This window comes from Podarcis filfolensis, assembly GCF_964270895.1.
Source record: "Podarcis filfolensis genome assembly, chromosome: 1".
NCBI lineage: Eukaryota > Metazoa > Chordata > Lepidosauria > Squamata > Lacertidae > Podarcis > Podarcis filfolensis.
The window spans coordinates 8504015-8522711 of NC_139604.1; the positions used below are offsets into that span (position 1 = coordinate 8504015).

Sequence of the window (18697 nt, forward strand, 5' to 3'; positions counted from 1 at the left end):
CAGTAGAATACTCACACTTTGATTCAATATTAGCTATATATTAGAAATGAACACAATGTTTTATAAAATCTTTTCAAGACTGTGCCTCCTCCTTTTCTGTTCCACCCCGTCAATTAGTCATATACATTTTCAGGCACGATCTCTACAGAGATACTAAAAGTTATCTTCAACGGAGGGGATTTCAATATTCAGCATACTGTTTAATTTGCGCTCTTCAGCTGAATAGCTACCAGAAGCACTCTTAATGTTGTGGCCTTTTCAACACTGGCTCATTTAGAAAACATGGAGAGAATTATGAGGGGCTTGATAAAAGCAAAGAAATAAGCTAAACCTCTTACGCTCAGAAATTAGCGATAACGATTATCTTTTAGTTAGTCTTTTGCCGTAAGCAAAGGGTCCTAAATTGGAAACAGAAATAAAAGGTGTCTGGGTAATCTTATGCCTGCGATAAAATAAATAAATCACAAGAATCAAAATGGGGAACTTGATAAGTTCTTTGATTAAAACCTCTCATTACAGATCTGAGATTTACTAATATTTAAATTGTTTCTACCACCTGCCTACATATAATGGCTACATTTCAGTTTCTATCACCATCCTAATTTCATTCATGAATAGCGATTACTTGTGACCATGAAAGCCCAGGAAAACTCCTCTCTACTCAGCTGAGAACCCAGAGGAGAAAATGTACTGATGGCAGCCATGTTCTCCCACTAATTATTGGTAGATGATGATGATGATGATTCTTTTTATAGCACTTGAAATATCTCAACAGTTATAATTGTCTGTCACCAAACAATTGCTAATGACATCCAAACTGCAACTGTGTTAAAAGTGCAAGAAAATAACTACATTCAAACTGAAGCCAGGTTAAAATGTGTTCACATTCTTCAGCTTTCTGCTAAATATGCACACAAGTTAGCCTCCAACAAACATTATTCTTTAAAAAATGCTTTTTAGATATTTCTTGTTAGCTTATGTAATTGTGAAAGCTTGAAGAGCGTTCTCACACCATTTCTCGATGCTTGTATACATGCCACAAAACTGAAAATATCGAGGAACCATTCTGGCCATTTGAGTATGTTATTCTGGAATACTAGCTGAATGATGACATTGTGTGGCAACATGCCAAAAAATTCAAGCCAAGCCCCCAAACCCAGCAACTATTCCACCATAAATGGGAAGTGCGGAAAGGCCCTTAATGATATTTCTGATAGCAGCAATTCTTGTCCAAGCCTCCCTGCGAAGTATTTTTGTCTAAGCACTGTATGTACCGTATTTTTCGCTCTATAAGATGCACTAGACCATAAGACGCACCTAGTTTTTGGAGGAGGAAAACAAGAAAAGAAATATTCTGAATCTCAGAAGCCAGAACAACAAGAGGGATCGCTGCACAGCTGTTCTGGCTTCTGGGATAGCTGTGCAGCCTGCATTCGCTCCATAAGACACACACACATTTCCCCTTACTTTTTAGGAGGGAAAAAGTGAGTCTTATAGAGCAAAAAATACAGTAACTCTGAAGTCTCAAACAGGGGACTGAACGGTTTCAGCAATTGACTTCTGAATGCCGCCATTTTTAAGACTGGATTAACAACAAAGACAACTTGCTAACCTGCATCTAATGGATAATCACAGCTATTACAATGGTACAGGCGACAACTGTTTAACGCACATCCAAAAGACATTGTGTCAAACCCAGAAGCGACCAAAAACATCACTAAACATGGCCCCCCAAAGGGCAGAACTGGGATGGAGCAGACTGAGGCGTGTTTATACGTGTTCCGCCAACCCATGCGTGGGCTGGGAATGCCCCCCGCCCCCCCCCCCCGGGCGACATGGTTGCTGACTGCAAACTAGGAAACAGGGCTAGAGCCACATTATGGCTGCTTTGACAGTAAAATACAACAAGACCAACTTCCTACATTTTAGACTGGCCAAGGGAATACCTGTTACATAATGCAAGTCGCACCTTTATTTACCACTGAACTATGCCAATGATGGTCAAAACTCAGATTAAACCTTACAGACTTTAGATACTTTTGAATAATATTTTTGACTGACTTGGCGGCTTCTACATAGGTTTGCATGCAATATGTGACACTACCAATTTAAGCAAGGATTAACTTTTTAGGTACAGTACTGGAACAACTATTTAAACATTATTTCCAATTTCAATATTCTTGTTTTTTTGTTTTGTTTTATTGAGCTATTTGCTGGGCTATGGAAATCTGCTCTCCCTAAATCCATTATTTAACACACAACTGATTAAGTTCAAACGTGCTCTGCCAATTTTCACAGAAAATTGGACTTAAACATTTATTTCAAACCACACATGAATGGCTGTGGGAGAAAGACTGCCTGGGGCTCTATTTGGAGGAATTATTAAAAATATTATCACAACGTGGAAAATTAATGTAAAGGGGGATGGGGAAGAGATGAGGTTACGTGAGGATTCAATTTTCATGTCTGAAAACAAAACAAAACACCCAACACAATTCTGCCACTCAGTCGGAACTGTTAAGGCTAGAAGCATAAAGCAGAACTAGCCAAATCGAATTAGGGGGAAATCTTTTGTACACCTGCCGACTCGCAGTCCGATTGAGATGTGCGCAGTCCAATTGCACACTTGAGATGTTTACGAGCTCACTTTATTAGACTTCTTCCTGCAGCTGCCCAACATTTACTCTAATTTAAGAAGCTCTAAATATTGTTGCCGTGGGTGACACAAGAACATAGAACTAGGCAAGACTCCACTAATAAAAAGGCTTTCACAGCGTTTCAGCGCTTGCTCACAAGTAAAGTTAAAATTTACGGCTTTCAAAATACTGGATCTGGGAGAGGTCAGGTTATATAGCTTCCAGTAATAAAAGAAATCAATATGGCAGCGCATCTGAGGAAGCTGGCAAACTAAATAAACACTTCATCCAAATCCACTTGGACCTGAATTAAGAGAACATAAAGTACCTGTGTTTATTTTCCTTGCTCTTTATCATTCGGATAGTTTGCATAGCCTGGATTCCCACAGTCTGACACCAGGTGAGACACTAATATTTGCCAGCCAAGGGACAATTAAACTAGATGTCAGAGCCGAGTCTTTAACGTTGTCAAGAGATTCACTTGTACATGAGTATGTTACAAATACACCCAAGACTCAGTAGAGTTCATTAAAATGACTTAATACACCCATGCCTGATTCATAAAGAACGGTTGTTGGGAGCCATCAAAACACTTCCCTTAGTTCAGTCTAATAACTTGAAATCGTGTGGTAGGTCATATCTTCTGGAGTCATCCTAATCACATCAACTGCTACACTATTTTCACCCATCTAAAACTGAGAATAAGGGTTACTATGTAAGACCAGGGCCGGATTTAGGTTTGAGGAGGCCTTAAGCTACTGAAGGTAATGGGCCCTTTATATGTCCAGCTGCCCTTTGTCAACAACAAATTGTTGCTGTTTTTTGTGTTGAATATATGCTATATGGTAATTTATGGACCTAACAGGTATCTAAAGCCATTTGCACACGTTGCCATGCAACCTGTCCATGCAGAATGTAGGCACCCTATATATAAAGGTAAAGGTAAAGGTACCCCTGACCATTAGGTCCAGTCGTGGACGACTCTGGGGTTGCGTGCTCATCTCACTATATAGGCCCAGGGAGCCGGCGTTTGTCCGCAGACAGCTTCTGGGTCATGTGGCCAGCATGACTAAGCCAGAGAAGTGCACGGAAACGCTGTTTACCTTCCCGCCAGAGCGGTACCTACTTATCTACTTGCACTTTGACATGCTTTCGAACTGCTAGGGGGGCAGGAGCCAGGACCAAGCAACGGGAGCTCATCCCGTCGCGGGGATTCGAACCGCCAACCTTCTGATCGGCAAGCCCTAGGCTCTGTGGTTTAGACCACAGCGCCACCCGCGTCCCTTGCGCTATATATAGAAATGAGCAAACCAGTGATATTTTAGGGAACAGGCTAGCAGGTGGGGCCCATTACTTTTACATCATAGGAGCCTACACAACACAAAACACTGTTGCTGTATGTAGGTTTTATTTTATTTGTTTTTTATCTTATATTTTGGAAATGTACATCCAGTGTTTTTTTTTTTCTTTAATTTTTTTGGGGGTTCCCAAGAGAGTGGGGCCCTAAGAAATAACTTGTTTAGCTTATACGTAAATCCAGCACTGTGTATGACCATCCCTTCCACACACACACTCGGATGACACAGCAAGCAGATTTTGAGGAAGAAGGCAAAAGAAGGGCTGAATTCTCTTTGCTAATGAGGTTCATCTCTCATCAGATTTATACAGAGACAAACCACCTATCCTGGATCCAAACTAAGTTAAGCAAACCAAGAAGTTTTCAGCGATGTTAAGAACACTCAACGTCAGCCGCAAACACTTTTACTGAAAATGATCAGAACAATTACAAGACAGCAGATAAAATTCAAGAGGAAGCGTGTGTTGATATTTGTACGCTGCCTACTAAAGAATTCGATTTAGCAGCTTCCCATCCAGAGATGGTTGTTTTAAGTCCACATTTTTGTAATGATGCTGTGCAAGCAAAGAATCTAGCATTTGGCACAGTTTCCAGCATCTTCAGAACCTGTGCTTGCTTTTTCTAAAAATAATCGTTTTTAAACCCCTTGGGGCCATTGGTCCCATGACAACAGAAAAATATATATGGTGATATTGGGAGGTGCATAGGCAGTAGCACCAGAAAAAACTGGAAATCAGACCTGGAAGAAGTTCCAGTGGCAGTCTGCAGAGCTTTATAGGGACCTGCAGAAAATCTATAACCCTTCCAGGCAGCTGAAAAATCAACTCTAGTGTGTTAATGATTATATATGAATCTACAGGAGTCTTTTGCATCAACAAGAAACTCAACTACGTCTAGTTCTTGGGTGGGTGGGCTGGAATAGAGCGGGGAGGAATAGTTTCCCTTATAATTTACTATGGAATTGATTCATTACTGTATTTTTATATATATAGAAAAAAAGGACAGGTGTATATAGGAACAGAGAAACTGCCTTATACCAATTCAGAACTCTGGCTCATTTAGCTTAGTACTGTCAGCTCTGACTGTCAGAAGCTTTTCAGCGTTTGGGGCGGGAGCTTTCTCCAATCTTCCCTGGGAACCCCAGGGGCTGAACCTCCTGTACACAAGATAAGATGCTCTATCACAGACCCATGGTCCTTCCCTTCCCAACACTTCAGTTTGGAAAGCAAGCTCGCTTTGTCAACTTCTACAGTGATACAGTGGTACCTCGGGTTACATATGCTTCAGGTTACATACGCTTCAGGTTACAGACTCCGCTAACGCAGAAATATTACCTCGGGTTAAGAACTTTGCTTCAGGATGAGAACAGAAATCATGCTCCGGCGGCGCGGCGGCAGCAGGAGGCCCCATTAGCTAAAGTAGTGCTTCAGGTTAAGAACAGTTTCATGTTAAGAACGGACCTCTGGAACAAATTAAGTACTTAACCCGAGGTACCACTTTACCTTGGTTTAGGAACTTAATCCGTTCCAGAAGTCTGTTCTTAAACCAAGGCATGCTTTCCCATAGCAGCGGGGGACTCAATTTACAAATGGAACACACTCAACAGGAAGCAAAACAAGTTCTTATTCCAAGGCAAAGTTCACAGACCAAAACACCTACTTCCGGGTTTGCAGCGTTCTTAATCCAGGTTGTTCATAAACTAAACTGTACTTAAACCAAGGTACCACTGTATTAGAATCATCCAGAACTGCACATATGAACCTCTCTGTAGAATTAAACAATAAGCAAATTCCCACCAATGTGTATTTGAAGAATGCACTTAAACCCCCCCACCAAAAATCCCTAAATCTTACTTTCTTCAAGGCTATAGGGCAGGGCTGGGGAACCTGCGACCCTCTAGAATAGATCAGTGGTCCCCAACCTTTTTTTGGCCATTCCCCCCTTAAGCATCTCTAAAATCCTGAAGCTCTGGTCTGGTCTAAAGCTCAACATCAAAAAAACGAAGATCATGGCCACTGGTCCCATCACCTCCTGGCAAATAGAAGGGGAAGAAATGGAGGCAGTGAGAGATTTTACTTTCTTGGGCTCCATGATCACTGCAGATGGTGACAGCAGCCATGAAATTAAAAAACACCTGCTTCTTGGGAGAAAAGGAATGACAAACCTAGACAGCATCTTAAAAAGCAGAGACATCACCTTGCCAACAAAGGTCCATATAGTTAAAGCTATGGTTTTCCCAGTCGTGATGTATGGAAGTGAGAGCTGGACCATAAAGAAGGCTGATAGCCGAAGAATTGATGCTTTTGAATTATGGTGCTGGAGGAGACTCTTGAGAGTCCCATGGACTGGAAGAAGATCAAACCTATCCATTCTTAGGGAAATCAGCCCTGAGTGCTCACTGGAAGGACAGATCCTGAAGCTGAGACTCCAATACTTTGGCCACCTCATGAGAAGAGAAGACTCCCTGGAAAAGACCCTGATGCTGGGAAAGACTGAGGGCACAAGGAGACGGGGACGACAGAGGACGAGATGGTGGGACAGTGTTCTTGAAGCTACGAACATGAGTTTGACCAAACTGCGGGAGGCAGTGGAAGACAGGAGGACCTGGTGTGCTCTGGTCCATGGGGTGACGAAGAGTCAGACACAACTAAACGACTAAACAACAACAAAAATCCTGACACACACACCCCGTGACATATAATTCTTATTATTCAAAAAGTGAACTATTCACGTGGAGGAAGCCTAAAAGGCCATTGACTGTTAATATCTCATTCTCGAATTGCCCCCCTAAAAAATCAAATCGCCCCCCTGTGGGTCGTGTGCCCCACGTTGGAACCATGGCTCCAGAGGATGTTGTACTGCAACTCACATTAAGCCTTGCTGTTGAAGCTGCTAGAAGTTGGAGGTCAACAACATACAGAGGGCCTCAGATTCCCCGACTCTTCTAGAAAGGTTACCCATTTCCCCTAATCACTCTCCTCCCCAAGATCAATATAGCTCAGTGCACTGTAATACTATCAAGGGTTTTTTTATTATTTCCAGCTGAAGCAATGTTTCACTGTTACAGGTACTATTTCCCCTCCTTCGAGAGGTGGCTGTGTTAGTTTTGTTGCAGGAAAAACAGCACCTCGTGGTGTCTTAAAGACTAACAGATGTAGTGTGGCACAAGCTTTCGCGGACTCGAATCTAACAAAAAGCTTATGCTACAACAAATCTCTCATGCTGCAATCCTATATCCAGTCTCCTAGGAGTAAACCCTAATGAACTCGCAGTGCTAAGTAAAGATGGAGGACTGAACCACAAGTTTATAAGGTACCAATCTATCCTGTTATCATCATTCTGCGCATTGGAGGAGTTGAAGGGAGCAATGCCGAACCCAAAATATAAAACTTTGTCAGATGGCTTCCGGGACTCATTTTGAACTGAAATTGCTTATCAGTCTCTCCACGGTTCAAACAAAATTCCTCATCTTTTGAGAGCTGAAGCTGTCAGAACAAAAGCCCGGTATAATTTTATCAGATAAACCTATGGTGTAATAACTTTTTCCTACTCTTCCCACCTAGAAGAGTTAAAATTCCTTTGCCTTAAATACTGTAGCAATGTTCCAGCAATCAATTCAAAATGACAAACGCAGATGTAGTGAGTTATGCTCCAGGATATTTATAAAGTATCTAGAAATACTAGGGAAAGATCCAAAATCACTTAATTTGATATTACACCCATAAATTAATGTATTTGTTGGGACAACAACAGAGAATATACACAGGCGAACAGTATCATTTATTCTGCTATGTTCACATTAATGTAGTTGAATGCTTTATCTTTGGACAAATTCTCTGCATTCATATAAATAATGTCTTTATAACCACTATGAGGCATGAACATTAGAATTCAGATCACTAATGACAAGAAGTCAATGGAATTGTGCTTCAGCATCATATTATCATATTATGCTTTTTATAGTTTTGACCAATGCTACAGTTTAAAGATACCCAGCAGAAGTGGAAGAACAGCTATTTTCTTTCATTTATTTTGTGAATACCTTGATTAACCCTTTTCAAGATCTATTCAATTACATTAACTCATCTTTTCAAACTACGGTCTCTTCTATATTTTTGAACTAAGTATCAGGACTAGCATCCTATTTTAAAATGTTTTTATTTCTCCTTTCAATATATAATATAGGAGAACTGCTATGAACATCTTGACAGCCTTTGCATAAGTCACCCATTCTTAGAGCATTCAGAATACAGTGGTACCTCGGGTTAAGTACTTAATTTGTTCCGGAGGTCCGTTCTTAACCTGAAACTGTTCTTAACCTGAAGCACCACTTTAGCTAATGGGGCCTCCCACTGCTGCCGAGTCACCAGAGCACAATTTCTGTTCTCATCCTGAAGCAAAGTTCTTAACCCAAGGTACTATTTCTGGGTTTGCGGAGTCTGTAACCTGAAGCGTATGTAACCCGAGGTACCACTGTACCATGAAAGTAAGGAAAATACATTGCCATGCCATACAAATAGAATGCAAGAATATACTCCTAATCAAGAAGATCTCTCCAAAGTCCACCAGGAGACTGTGGGCTGGGGGTCCTTGTCTACTCTTCCTGCCTCATGCAAGATATAAATGGTTGCCATGCCATGTAAAAAGAAAAGGGGCATGTTAAGTTTTTCTGCCATTACTGCTGACCAGACTCCTTAGGACCAAGCTTTGACTCGTGTTGCTACTGACTCGTGTTGCTACTATACTGTTTGAATAAATATTGTAATATTAAAGATATGTAATCACTTGAAAGAATCAGTTAGGCCTAGGATTAAATTGGGATTAAATAAATAAGAAAATGTACAATAAGAAAAGTTAGGAAATAGGACTATGACTGTGATATGGTTTTATGAAATAATGATATTGGAAACTGCTGTATATAATTACTAAGAAACTCAGATGGAAGAGATGGAAGAGATTTGAGGAAGTCAAGTAATATGTTTATGAAGATGGATTTTGATTAATTAATTAAGTTTTTGTTTATGTGGTGATTTGATGTATTTTATATTATATGTTCTTTTTTCTTTATTCTTTTTCCGTTTCATTCATTTTTCTTTATTATTGTTGGCTCTTTCTTCTGTTATGTTTATGTATGGAAAATAATAAATATTATTGGGGGGGGAAATATAAACCTAAAACTTCCCGCTCAAAAAAATATGAAAATATATATAATGAAATATTACCATACTTTTCCGTCTATGAGACGCCCCCTATTTTGAGGGACTCAAATTTAAGAAAATGGGGAGAGATGGCACAGACTTGTTGAGCTTTTTTTTTTTTTTGCAGAGGATTGCTCAGAGTTGATGAGCTTTTTGGGGGTGCAATTGCCGAAAATCGCTCACCTGCACGCCTCTCATCTGTCCCCTCACCGGCAGAAGCTGGCAAACGCCCGTGCAATCATCAGCCAATCAACACCAGCCATTGACGCAGCAACCAATGACATGCCAAATAGCCGCTGACAGCCATGGCGGCAACCAATCAAATGTCCACCCCATGCGCTATCCAGGTATAAGACGGCCCCCACTTTTTCGCATAATTTTTAAAGAAAAAAAGGAGTCTTCTACACGGAAAACTACAGTATTTTAAACAGTTTGCTACTCCCCCAAACCTAGTGAATGAAGAATGGCGTTGGGCCCCCTCCGTTACCCGTCCCAATTGCATCAGTGACTAAATGTTGCAAAGTGCATTTACTTCTTCGAAATCTCACCATGTTTAATAAGCATTACTTAACTTTTTCTCCTTAGTTATTTATTTATTCAGTTTACATCTTGCCCTTCCCTCCTGAAGGAACGCTTAAGGAATGATAAATATTTATATTACGAATTTTTTGTCTCACCTTGTGAAACTAAACTGAGATGTTTGGTTGTCCATGATATTATTGCAGCCTCCTAACACGAAGGGTCATTTTCTTTTCCACAGAAGCAACTGTGTCACAGAAGCAACTGTGTACACCCAAGGGAAAGGGAACGGAGAGGTGGTGGCAATGCCAAGCAGAATAAAATTCAGTTGGAGAGGGAAAATAGAAACACACAGTGCTTTCCCCATGAACTTGAATAAGCTCCTGTGGACTGATATTATCTCTAGGCCTTCAAGTAGGAACATGGAGTAGAAAAGTATTTTCCCTTTTTTCCAATTTGACTGGTGAGACAAGCAGCTGAGGCTGAGAGACTTCAGAGAAGTGTGACTGGCCCAAGGTCACCCAGCAGCTGCATGTGGAGGAGCAGGGAATCGAACCCGGTTCACCAGATTACGAGTCTACCGCTCTTAACCACTACACCACACTGGCACTACACCACAGATAGGTGGGGTATAAATAAATATGTAAAAAATATTTTTTATTATTCCAACATATTTCCACGTACTCCCTTTTCACATGGATCAAGGTTTGAAGCTGAATAAAACTAGGGATCTATGACTAAATCACAGCCTGACAACAGCCAAGTACATGTACTGGTTAAAGATTAGCAGTGCCATATCATGGGTTGCTGGTGCCCAGGGCAGGGGCATGCATGCCAGGGGTGCCTGCGCGCTGGAGGGCAGGACACAGCGAGTGAGCGGAGCCTGCCATGAGGGGAGGGCAGTCGGACGATGCAGCCCTTGGTGGGCAAATCCCCCCGACACATGTGAAGAGGAGCACAAGACCGGGCTGTGCTGGGGGTGCCTGTGTGGGGGGCCCTGGTTCACACCCCTCAAAATTGTGGCCCCTGGCCACACACTCCACACTACGTCCCTCTAGATTAGTGTCTCTTACAGATGTCTAGTAGTTGTACGCCTCTGTGTAAATGCAAACAATGGCAATGTTGCAGCTGGGAAATAGATTTGTAGTGCTTCACATAAATTGCCTTGAAATCAGATTACTATTTTCACATAGAAACTAAGAGTGCCTCCTTTGAAATATGCCAAATGTATTCAGTGGGGCTTACTTATTTTGGTAAATGTATGATCTTCTAAGACTTAAACATTCATATGCTTCATACCTAGCCAAAAAGGCTTCAGATATTTTGTGTCCCCTCCCACTGCCTCCAGAATGTCTTAGCTCTCTGCAGATAGGAGGAGAAAGCTTATTTAAGGATATGGGATATCATCCACCAACATCTTGTAAGACTTGAGGAAGGATGTGATTTCTTTCAGAGACTGACCACAACGAAATTCTGAGACGATATTTTGCCTGAAGGCAGTGCTAGATACCCATCAACTTAAATTCTTGGCAGACATTAAGAACTCCAAGGCAGCATTCCAATGGACAGATGGTTGGCAAGTGGTCCATCCTCAAAGCTCAAATGGCTTATCTGTGGTCATGATTATTTTGATGTGGTCCATCAAGATAAGGGGGAGGGGGATGAAAGAAAACTGATGAAGGTTCCAGAATGGCAAAAATTGTTACTGACCATTCTCAATTCCCATATGGAGCATGTTCTACTAAACCTTAAAGGAAACAACTCAGGTGTCACGGTCCGGTTCACGGGCGATCAAAGTCCCGGCAGGCGAAGCCAGGACCGGGGGCAAGATGGTGGGTTGGGAGCAGGAATGGGGGTCCAGGAGCCAGGAGTCAAGAAGCCAAGGGTCCGAGGATCAGGAAGCAAGGAGTCACGAAGTCAAGGGTCCGAGAGTCAAGAAGCAAGGAGTCACAAAGCCAGGGGTCCGAGGATCAAGAAGCAAGGAATCAAACGCAGCAAGGCAGGGAACATGTTGCTGTGGCAAAGAGCCGAAGGAAAATGCTGACCTTATAACCCTTCCCGGCTCTTGCCACCAGGTGCTGTGAGTTACCAATCGGCCTCACCTGTGCGGTCGCACCTTGTCTCTTCAGAACAAACTTAGGAAGGCCCCAGTCCTGCAAAGTCCTATTGGTCACAGGCCTGGCTCCTGCACGTACACCTGACATCAGGTAGCTGGTGCACTCTAATTATGGGATGGAATATGCTTGCAATCCCTGCTGTGGCTTCCTGCAGTCATATATCTCAGTTACAGTTGTGAACGAGACATGCGACATATAAGATGGCTTAGTGCTGACATGTCATAACCACCACGTTGAGCTTTTCATCTCTTGAAGAGACTAAGAAAATCTTCAACTCTGTTCAGTCATCATTCTTGTGATAAACTTTTTTTGTATGAGAATACATCTTTCCACAAGGGTCAAGATTGATGCCAAAATCCAGCATCGCCTGAGCTTTGCGAGTGCGGCTTTCTCCTGACTGAAATGCAGAGTGTTTGAGGACCGGGACATTCACAAGGAAACCAAAATGCTTGTTTACAAAGCTATTGTACTACCAACCTTACTGTATGTTTGTGAAACATGGACCACTTACAAATGCCATCTCCAACTTCTCAAAAGTTTCCATCAACAGTGTCTCCGAAAAGCTTACACATCACTTGGGAAGATAGGCAAACTAATATCAGTGTACTGGATGAAACAAAGATCACCAGTGTTGAAGCAGTGATTCCTCAACATCAATTTCGTTGGACTGGTCATGCTGTGCGGATGACTGATTATCGTCTTCCAAAGCAACTTCTCTATTCCAAACTTAAAAATGGAAAGCGTAATGCTGGTGGTCAACAAGGGAGGTTTAAAGACTGTCTCAAGGCAAATCTTAAAAAATGAGTATAAACACCAACAACTGGGAAACACTGGCCTGCGAGCCATTACCAAAGGTGTAATGGACTTTGAAGACACTCGAACTCAGAACTCAAGGGAGAAATGTGCTAAGAGGAAGGCACGCCTGGCAAATCCACACCGTGATCAACTCCCATCTGGGAACCAATGTCCCCACTGTGGAAGGACGTGTGGGTCCAGAACTGGCCTCCACAGTCACTTATTGTTAAAACCGTATTATTGTTAAAACCGTGTTTATGGAAGACAATCTTACTTGGCTACGAATGACCACCAAAGAAGAAGAAGACTGCCAAAGTGAAGCAGCTAAAAAATGAAGCACTTCTGAAGACTATCCAAAGATAGCGACTACTCAGAAGGCTTTCAAAATGGACTAGGCAAAGTCATGTCTAGATCTAGTGACTACCAGTCCAGATGTTAGCTTAGCTCAGTGAACGTCCGTTTTCATATTCACTGTCGTTCTGAATACAGGAGCTGGGGAACAAAACTGCAAGTGCCTAGTCTGTGGTCTCAGCATATATCCCCATCAGAAATCCAAAACAAACAAGAAGCTGTTCTTCCTGCTCAGTTCCTGTTTGCGGTAATTTGGTGTCTCCTGTATTTTTACATGCCCTTTAAAACATGATGACATTTCAATTGATGTGAGGACTGATGTGGTGGCTGATGTAGGTGACTTCTCCATCGATGAGAGTCACACCCTCACCATTTTGTAATTCAGTCATTCTTTATGCTCTTTTCTATGTGGCAGCCATTTTGTGTTATCCACAGCCCCGTGGCAGCCATTTTGTGACTGGTTCCCACGGAACTTTCTCGAAATTCCAAATGTGCCCACAGCTCCAAAAAAGTTGGCAACCCTTGGTGTCCATAAAATTGTGTATCAGCACTTCTGTATCTCATTTCATTGGAGGTCCACGGCTTTCTACTCTATTAGAATATTTTCCTGCTTAAAGATTTCGTATCCATGGTTGGCATTTTAAGCATTCCAGCAAAAGTGTCTCTTAGAAACTTCTGTGCCTAAAAATAGCTGACCCAACTCATTTAAGTATACTTCCTTCCTTCCTTATAATCTTGGAGTACTTACTTGGCCCTCTTTTTGAGGAGGCTTATCCGAGTCTCACACTTCCAGTATAATGAGTTTCTTTACAGTTTATTGTTCAGTGTGATGTCTGAGGCTTAAATATTTCATGGAGAACAATTTCTCTTTTTGATATGTGGGATTCCTCAAGCACGTCCCTTTCTTCTTCCAGTCAGCTGAGATGCGCCCCTTTTAAAGGTGAAAGTAAGCAGCTGATCTGATGTAAAATTAAATTCCTATAGATATGCACTCAATCCAGCCTGAACTTGAATTGTTGAGATAAGTATAGTAATTCAGATGGATGTGTGAGTGCCGGCCTGCAATTCAGTTGGAGGCAACTCCTTGTAGTAACTTCAGTTGAACAGACTTATAAGTGCAATCTACTTGGCTCCTAAAATACGGTACTTGGACACTATTTGTCGCACAGCTGGGATAAGTGTGTTTTGAACACCACTTGAACCTTGCTTCTTCTTTCTTACGTTCTATAAGAAAAACACACAGTTCCCTAACTGCACATTAAACATATACAGTCGGCAGTAGTCAGTTGTGTTTATATTAATGTGTCACTGCAGTGGGGTTCCTTATCGTTACAGATTGGTAGCACTAATCTTGCTGACTGGAGCATGCTGAATGGTATATCCCCAAATTTTAATCTGGAACAAAGTATTTGATTAATAATGTTTGATGTCAACAAAGAATGTGTGGCTCTTATCAACCTAAAGATTGCTTTCATGATTTTTAAAATTAAAATGGTTATCTGTGAAATTTCAGGCTTCTAAGTAATGCAAAAATGCTTGAAAATTCAATCTTAAAACGAATTCTCTATTAAAGATAATACATGCACGTGGTCCTAAAGCCACATTTTTCAGAGTCATTTGCCATTCTGGAATTTGTACTTTTGTTGTTACTGTCAATTTCTGCTGCTCTGCTACCTATTCCTGTTTAGGTACTTTATACTCTGCCATGTAAACATGATGACCCATGACCCCTCTGGTTTGAAGATCTTACAAACCAGAGAAACTCTGCATGTAGTATGTGGATTTTCAGATGTAACATTCTTCAAATAAAATGGGGAAAGTACCATCTTTTGTTCTATTAAAGAATGCCACACATATAACACCACCTTGGGTGCTTCTCTTACAAAGGGAATACAGTGGTACCTCGGGTTAAGTACTTAATTTGTTCCAGAGGTCTGTTCTTAACCTGAAACTGTTCTTGACCTGAAGCATCACTTCAGCTAATGGGGCCTCCTGCTGCCGCTGTGCCGCAGGAGCACGATTTCTGTTCTTATCCTGAAGCAAAGTTCTTAACCTGAAGCACTATTTCTGGGTTAGCGGAGTCTGTAACCTGAAGCGTATGTAACCCGAGGTACCACTGTAAGGGGGAAAAGCACTGCTGCATACCACAAGGAAGTTAAATGAGTGTTTCCCAAACTTGGGTCTCGAGCTGCTTTTGGACATCAAATCCCATAATCCCGGGCCCCTGGTCTTGCTAGCTAGGGATGATGGGAATTGTAGTCCCAAAACAGCTAGAGACCCAAGTTTCAGAAACACTGAGTTAAACTAAAACTCAGTTCAGAAAGTGAATGAAAGAGCTGCCTGATTGATTGCCTCCATGCAAAAATTTTGCTGATTATGAGAAGGTAGTGTATTAAGAAGAAGGCTTCAAGAGGATCTTTAACATCAAGGTATGAGCGGGTGGCGCTGTGGTCTAAACCACTGAGCCTCTTGGGCTTGCTGATGGGAAGGTCAGTGGTTCGAATCCCCACGATGGGGTGAGCTCCCGTTGCTCGGTCCCAGCTCCTGCCCACCTAGCAGTTTGAAAGCACGTTAAAGTGCAAGTAGATAAATAGGTACCGCTCCGGCGGGAAGGTAAACAGCGTTTCCATGCGCTGCTCTGGTTCGCCGGAAGCAGCTTAGACATGCTGGCCACATGAACTGGAAAAACTGTCTGCGGACAAACGCTGGCTCCCTCGGCCAGTAAAGCGAGATGAGCACCGCAACCCCAGAGTTGTTTGCGACTTGACTTTACCTTTACCTTTATGAGCATTCTACCTGTGGGCACATCAGTGGAAGGATGGAGGGAGGAAAAGATGCCGAGTGAAAAGGTAAGGTAATGGGAGTGAACCACCACCCCCGTGTTTGCTGAGCATTTGACAGTAGCCAATTCTACAAGTCTGCATCACAACTAGAGTAAAGTAGTACTCTGTTAATCTTCCTCCTGTCCTCTGAGGTATAAAACTAGGAGGGCAGATGTATTATCTGGGAAGTGTTCCAACTTCATTAAGTCCAAGTCATCAGTGGTTCCAGCATGCCCACTGCCAGAGGAGTGTCACAAGCAGGAAAAAAAATCTAGCATCTGCAGGGAAAGGATTAAGGAAAATTAGGAACTCATCAGCAACTGCAGGTTTCTTTAGTGGCATGCAGTAGCTCACAGCGTTTGCCAGTGACGAGAGCCAACTTTTCAAGTCTCTATGGATCAGGTTAGCCATATTGATTTGTATGCTGTTGGGGGATCATTGTCGTTGTCCTGTTGGGCTGTGTATGTGATAAAGGGGAGCCATACCGGGGTGAAGGTGTCTTCTTCTGTTTGTCCCCGTGTCAGTTTCAGTTTATTAGTTAATTTTTCTAGTAGGGCTGTTTCCCATACTATTTGGTACCATTGGTCCATGCTTACTCCTGACAGGTCTCTCCAGTGTCTGGTTATGGTGTTTCTGGCTGCTGAAAGTAGGTGGGTTATGAGTTCTTTGTGGTGTAAATGGGCATTGTTGTCTTGCAAAACACCCACCCACCTCACTCACACACGAAAACAAAGATCACCACAGCCAATCACAAACAAACAATCACACCCTAGGCCAACCCCAACCTCTCTCACCACCAAAGGAACACAAGTGAACAACAACACAAGCACGCTGACACCAAACTCTACATACATTAAGCATAATAGAAACACCGCTACCCGACCCCGACCCCATCCATCTCCCCTCCCTCCACCCCCTTTCTTTTTTTCTTTCTTTTTTCTTCTCTCCCGAATGCCTCATCAAACGAAACGGATTTGTAAAAATGTTACATGGAAGGAAAAAAAATACGAGGCATTACACTTACACTGTAAAACAAGAAAACTCTTAATAAAATATATTTTTTTTTAAAAAGTCTCTATGGAACAGACCCCCCCCCCACAAACCTCCACCCACGGCTTTCCTCCTGCATATCTGCTGACCTCTCAACCAGGACGGGAACTTGAAAAGACACTCACTGACTAGAGGCATAGAGCTAAGAGACAGAGGTCAATGGTGGGGTAATGCAGAGCAAATTAAAAAGCACTCCACAATTCTAAATGGCTTTGCTGCAACAGAAGCATGTTCTGACATGGTGCATAAGCTGCCAAGGCTATTTTCCTCCCTCCCTTTGTTCAGAAGATTTCATAATTTTGTTGTTGTTCTAAAGTCAGCATGTTTGTATAGGGTATGCAACTTCTTAAAAGACTAGAAGGCAGCCTAACAGCAGAGGAGTTTTAAAAATGTATCCACAAGATTCAAGTCTTTTTGAATATAAGAGGATTTAAGTACAGAAATGAAATGTTTATTTGCCAAGCTGAGATCATCTGGGAATTTTGCAGGTGCTTTGCAGCCAGGTGCTGTGAAAGAGTTTCCCATTTGAGCACCCTTTGATGAGCAGAATTGCATATAATTCATGATTTCCAAGATATGGGGTGATTTGCAAGAGATGGAGCTTTCTAAAGTTGTCCGAGGACTTTTGACATGTGCTTCAGTCCATCAAGCACTAGATATTTGGCTACCCAGCGTGACTCGTTTGCCTGCATTTGAGGGTAAAATTGCTTGACTTCACAGTGACCTTGATGCTGATATTATAGCAAGTCCAAATGAGGTGTCCAATATGCCACCTGAGAGAGTTTTGTGGGATCAATTTCAGTTAATGCAGTCTGAGAACACGGACAAAGTACTTGCTGATATGCATCCATCCACATGATCTCTCGACCCTTGGCCGATTAAAGCTAGTCAGGGAGGTTTCACTGCACGGGTTCAGACTAGTAAATGTCTCATTACTAGAAGGAGAGATGCCTCTGGTTTTAAGAGAGGCTATTATACAACTTCCCTAAAGGTGAGAACTTCAGAGCAAATTGCGCTGGACAATTATAGGTCAGTGGCCAACACTCCTTTTCTGGGTAAGTTGACTGAGAGAGTAGTGGCCATGCTACAAACATTCTTGGAAGATACAGATCATCTTGACCGGCTTTGGAGATGAATTGGCCCTGGTCACTCTGATGCATAGCTGTCAACTTACAGATTTGAAAATAAGGGACCAGCAGCCTTGAAAATAAGGGACCAGCAGCCAAAATAAGGGACCTGCAGCCTCACCTGTTCCAGGCACTCCAGTCTTCCTGTCCTCCTGCAGTCTGATCAAACTCATGCTGGTAGCTTTGAGAACACTGTCCAACCAACTTTGTAACCAGAGGTTCAACTGAATAGAATCTGAATCACATGCACCACAAGGCCTATGCAGCCTCAACTTAAGATGGCTCCCCGGCCTGGCTTTGCACTGCAAAGTTTGCCGCAGCACGTGCAACAAAATGGCGTCCAGCATTCAACCCCCCCCCCAGCTTGCATTAACTAGCCACACACAAGGCATGCAAGCTCCACCCCCCAGTCGTTCTTAGACTTCTTATTGGGTGAGCAACACAGCCAAGCAACACAGTTGGAGCCTCCCTCCTCCCTGGCCGGCAGGGAGGGAGGGAGAGGAGCTGCTTCCTTTGAAATTTTAGGGACATAATTTAAGGGACATTTAAGGGACATCCATCAATAAGGGACAGCAGCGGGACATGGCGCTGGAATAAGGGTCTGTCCCTTCAAATAAGGGACACTTCAAATAAGGGAAGCTGCATAGGCCTTGTGGTGCATGTGATTCAGATTCTATTCAGTTGAACCTCTGGTTACAAAGCTGGTTGGACAGTGTTCTCGAAGC

General features: G+C 42.5%; 1 protein-coding gene and 1 long non-coding RNA gene across 3 annotated transcripts in view; both read right to left on the bottom strand.

Moving 5' to 3' along the window:
- PARD3B (par-3 family cell polarity regulator beta) overlaps positions 1–18697 on the bottom strand; it is a 624466-nt gene that overhangs the window by 302756 nt on the left and 303013 nt on the right. The window lies entirely within an intron of this gene.
- LOC310743669 lies at positions 4042–12383 on the bottom strand. Its single transcript, XR_014539161.1, has 5 exons — positions 11172–12383; positions 9869–9957; positions 6679–7478; positions 5496–5961; positions 4042–5259 (listed from the first exon to the last, which is right to left on the bottom strand). It is a non-coding gene; the product is annotated as an uncharacterized lncRNA (long non-coding RNA).